Here is a 5257-nt window from a genome sequence, read left to right as displayed (position 1 = left end):
TAGAATAGCAAATAAAAATTACTTAATGATAAAGCAAACAAGCACACACGAGAATATTCACCCCACGCTATAACTCCCCAACAATGGTGCCAGAAAAAGGTCTTGATAACCCACAAGTATAGGGGATCAATTGTAGCCTCTTTCGATAAGTAAGAGTGTCGAACCCAACGAGGAGCTAATGGTAGAACAAATATTCCCTCAAGTTCTATCGACCACCAATACAACTCTACGCACGCTTAACGTTCGCTTTACCTAGAACAAGTATGAAACTAAAAGTACTTAGTAGGTCTTGTAGGATAGGTTTGCAAGATAATAAAGAGTGCTTAAATAAAATCCAGGGGCTGTTTAGATAAAGACACAACTAAGTTAGTTTTAGTAGAGAGCTTGTTGTGACACAAGAAAGTTATTTGTCCCTAGGCAATCGATAACTAGACCGGTAATCATTATTGCAATTTTATTTGAGGGAGAGGTATAAGCTAACATACTTTCTCTTCTTGGATCATATGCACTTATGATTGGAACTCTAGCAAGCATCCGCAACTACTAAAGATCATTAAGGTAAAACCCAACCATAGCATTAAAGCATCAAGTCCTCTTTATCCCATACGCAACAACCCCCTTACTCGGGTTTATGCTTTTGTCACTCACGCAACCCACTATAAGCGAATCATGAACGTATTGCAACACCCTACAGTGGGAATCCCTCACGCTTGCGCGACACGGAGAGCATCATAGGACAGCACCAATAATAAAACATGCAACTCAAACCAATCACGGTCATCAATTAACCCATAAGACAAAACAAATCTACTCAAACATCATAGGATAGCCATACATCATTGGGAAATAATATATAGCGTTGAGCCATGTTTAAGTAGAGATTACAGCGGGTAAAAGAGGGGTTACACTATAACAGCCTGGATTTTAGCCCTTTTCTTTTTCCTTTGATTTTCTTGGATTTCCTGTTTTGTTTTGCTTTTCCGTGGCTATGTGGTTCTGAAACTTGGGAAGATCATGTCTTCCTAGGGTTTCTAGTGGCTTGTCACCCTCATTATCATCCCAAGATCATTTCATTTCCATCCTTGACCTAATCCCAATATTCTTTTGTTGGGAATATTCCTTTTCTGATAAAGGAATAACCCTTTGAACCCTAGGTTGTGAAGCAACCTATATTTCTGTCACTCCTAAAATTCTAAAATAATTCTCATAAATTGTTTGGGTAATATCTTCCTCAAATATGGCAAAATATATCATTGGCCATGTTTTCCATCATGCTCAATAAATTCATTTCCTATTCTGTCGTAAATGGCACATTGTGAAGCAAGTGCCATTTAACTTTGCCCAATTCAACCCAAACTTCTTGGACATCTTTTTATGTCCAAATAATTGCCTCATGCCAAAATTCAACTCAATTTTCCTAGTAAATATTCCTGAGCAATTTTTCAAAGTTCCTGTCTGAGGGAAGTGATTGTGAAGGAAGTACAAGCTAGGCATATCCAAATGAGTTGCAATTTTGCAAGGTCCTTCATATGATCAAATCATGACTCTCCACAAAATATGAGCTCATATAACTCATCGATGTGAGCCCAGCCCCAAATCTTAGTTTCTGGTCAGATTTTCAGTTTGTGAAGCAACTATATTTTATATTGCTTCAGTTGAGCTGAAAGTTTACCAGGACATGCTTCTACCTATATAAACTCTCTCCACCAAGTTTTAGCTCAATTAGTTAATCCAATTGCCCTGTGCAATTTTTCCAAGTTTCTGTCCAGAATGAAGCTTTGTGAAGCAAGTGCCACTTTGGTATTTCCAAATGGCATGAAATCTTTACAGCAGCTTCATACCATCATATAACCCATCTCTGCCAAATTTCAGCTCATTACAATCAAGTATGTGAGTGTATCATCCAAATCCCTAATTCTGGCCAATTTTGCACTTTCTACAGCAACCCTCATCTAAACTCCTCTTCTTAGTCTGATTTTTGGTGATATACATCACCTTAAGGTGTGATCATCATCAGACAAACTCTTTACCACGTTACCAAGCTGGTTTAACCACAGAGAGTTACAAACACCTTCTTACTGATTTACTTTGGAGCTAAGTGCAAATCTCTTCTTTGCCCCTGGACCGATTTATTTCCTCATTTGACTGAGGACACGACGGTCTATCTACTGGACATGGTCATCCCGGCCAGAACGCGCCGTTTGCACCAGTGCCCATGGCGATCACGCTGGCGTCACGCACAGTGCAAGCTCTGGCTCGGTCCGGCCACTGTGCTCGTCTCCTCCCTCCTCGTCTCGGCCTCCATTCATGTCCTGGAGCTCGCCCGTGCTCGACTGCATCGCCCTGCATCGGTGCCTCGTCGTGGTTCGCCATAAATGAGCCGCTAACTCCATGCCCGTGCGATGCCCAGCCACTGACCTCCATTAGAGCACTGCTCAAGCTCGCTTGTGAGCTCCAGAGCCTTCCCCGGGCCTATATATAGGACCCTCGACCCCTCCCGCAGCTCATTCGCTCCTCCCTCGCCTCTCTAGTCCACCGGAGTCCTCGGCCCCCTCTTCTTTTCACCGGAGTTCCCCTCGGCCATCGCCGGTCTTCTCGTTTCCGGCAAACCTAGGCCCTCCCCTCTCCTCCAGAGCTGTCCACCGCGTTCCCCTCGTCACCGAGGTTCGCCCCACCCACTTTCCCTTCGCCGGAGCGCCTTCGCCGAGCACCTCCACCGCCCGAGCTCTCTGTAGCTTCCTCCGGCGCCGCGGCCTCCCCTCCTCTCCACTCCTCCCCGGCGCTCATTCTACCTCTGAACGGGACCGCCTCGTCTCCACGAACCCGTAGGTGGTCTCTGCTCGCCCGGGGGTGGCCGGAGTTGGCCGGGCCCTTCGCCGGAGTCCGCCGCCTGTGTCCCTGTCCCCGCGAGCCGTCGTCGCCCCTGCCTCTCCCCGGCGCTGCTGCTGCTCCAGGAGGAGGCGCCGCGCCGCCCCGTACCCTCCAGTGGCCGCGCCCTGGCCGGAGGTGGCCGGCCCCCCGGCGCCCATCTCCCCTGCTCCCTTCCTCTGCCTCACGCGAGGCACAACGCGGGGAAGAAGACGACGACCGCTCGGCCCCTCCCCTGACCGCGTGGGACCCGCCTGTAAGTGGCCCAAGGCCCAGGTCCATGTGGATAAGTGGATGCGCCTTCTGGTGAGTGCGCTTTCCATTCTCTGAAGGCGTATTTCGTCCACTACGCTTTCATTTGCTCGAAAGCGTATTCTGTCCTTCTTTTGCAAAATACGTTTTCCCCTCTGGAAAACGTATTTCCTTATACTGCGACCAGGAATGCCGTTTCTCTGCTCAGAAAGCGTTTTTTCTAATATGCATTTCTGTCTTATCCACTCAGGGACCCATTGGTGATGAAAACTTTCACAGATTGGTCCCTGATCTTCTACACCTCATAACTCCGCAACCGTAACTCCGATTGAGGTGAAACCAGCGCTCACTTCTTCGTATCGTCGAGCTCTATCTTTTGGTAACATTTTCACTAGGTGTTCTCACAGTGAAAATGACCATTTTTCCCTTGCCTCTAATCAGCCCCCTTCGAGAAAGCACCGTCCGACGTTTCGTTCCGCTGCTTCACCGCACTTTTTCCTGGAGTCTCCGTCACCCCAGGCAAGCCACAATACCAACTTGCATGATAGTCATGCAGTAGCCATGGTTTTCAATTTGAATATTTATTAAATGTTTGCTTGTTTAAAATATGGTTATCGTTGTTTCGGTAATGATTCTTGGCTAGTGCTTACTTTCTTGCTATGTTGTTATGCACCTGGTTATCATGCCCTGCTAGTTGATAGTATTCCTTTCATATGCTTATGCTTGCTAGTAGTACATGTTGATGTTGGTGATGGTCTTCGGTGCATGACTGCCATCTGTCCCGAGTATCGTGGTTATGCATGTTCCTTTGCATCCAGTTGGTTAAATGCTTGCATGATGGCATTGTTGATATGTTCTTGCATGATTGTTATCGTTGATGCTAGTGGTCATGCTATGTTTCGGAGAAGTATGTACTTATGATGTTCATGCTAGTCAGTATGCCATGCTTAGTTGGATATGATTCATTGTTGATATGGTGGATAGTTATGTGGTTCTCTCATGATTATGTTGATATCATGCTCATGCATTGTAATTGCATCATGTATTTTATCATGGCTCAGCATATTGCATTCAAGTTTAACCGGATTAAATTGAACTTGAACAACTGTTGGCTGAGTCATGGTGCCACCATATCGAACTAACCAGTGCAACCACGCTTACCTTTATGGGAAGGTCCTAACTGGGTCTATTGTCGGGCCTCTCGCCGGTGCCTCCAACGAGGGAAGGTTATGGGCGTGCGGTACCCTGGCCCGGTAAGCAGACATAACCTTGTGTGCCCGTTGTTGTTGTTGTTATGGATCCGGGTCCCCATTTGGGATCGTTTATGTTTGGCCACAACGGTGGTCGTTGTGTCTTTGGTAGACACGGGGCCACCCAGGACTAGCCCAGTGAGGAGTGAGTCGGAGTGGCCGGGAGAGTGGCATGGCAATAGATCGGTTTTGTCGAAACGCCGTTGGTCCACCCGAATGGGAGTGCGAGGCCATGTGTTCCGTAGTGTGGGTACAATGTACTAACCTCTGCAGAGTGTAAACTAAATCTATCGATAGCCGCGCCCGCGGATAAGGGCCCAGTTCGTAGTTGGTCACACTATGAGTCGGCAGTAATAATAATAATAATGTGCTTAATAACAACCCCGGTTCGATGATTAGATAAGTTGGTTGTGATCGCCGGAAAGATCACTGTTTGAGACCAAGTGTTGGTCATGGTTGTGATCGCCGGAATGATCACCATGGTATCGAGGATACCGAGTTGTTGGATATTCGTGATGTTGTGCGAGAATCGTGGGTAAAGATCAAGCTCCTTGTGGTCATTTGATGATTACTATGGTATTTTTTATACCAAGCTTGATTTGATCCTGAGATGATCGTGTAATGTCCGAGGTTGGTAAGTGATGCATGTGATGGCTACGAGGTAACCCGAGCAGAATAAATGGTGCATGTAGTGTCATCATGTTGCATGCTGGTATCGTCAGATTTATATGTTCATGTCATGCTCCTATTGTTCTGGCAGTATTATGTTCATGTGTTCATGCCATGATCATATTGTTCTAGCAGTATTATGTTCATGTTGTTCATGCCATGTGTTTTTCTGATGATCTCATGATAATTCCTGCTTAACCTGTAATTGCCATGCTGTT

General features: G+C 46.4%; 1 long non-coding RNA gene across 1 annotated transcript; it reads left to right on the top strand.

The window, feature by feature from the left end:
* Window positions 1-1697: 1697 nt before the first annotated feature.
* LOC141020988 (uncharacterized) lies at window positions 1698-3773 on the top strand. The gene is made up of 3 exons (XR_012180983.1): window positions 1698-3174; window positions 3371-3453; window positions 3562-3773. It is a non-coding gene; the product is annotated as an uncharacterized lncRNA (long non-coding RNA).
* The last annotated feature ends 1484 nt before the right edge of the window (window positions 3774-5257 follow it).

Source organism: Aegilops tauschii, chromosome 3, assembly GCF_002575655.3.
Source record: "Aegilops tauschii subsp. strangulata cultivar AL8/78 chromosome 3, Aet v6.0, whole genome shotgun sequence".
Classification (NCBI taxonomy): domain Eukaryota; kingdom Viridiplantae; phylum Streptophyta; class Magnoliopsida; order Poales; family Poaceae; genus Aegilops; species Aegilops tauschii.
This window is presented reverse-complemented; position numbering and strand designations above follow the sequence as displayed.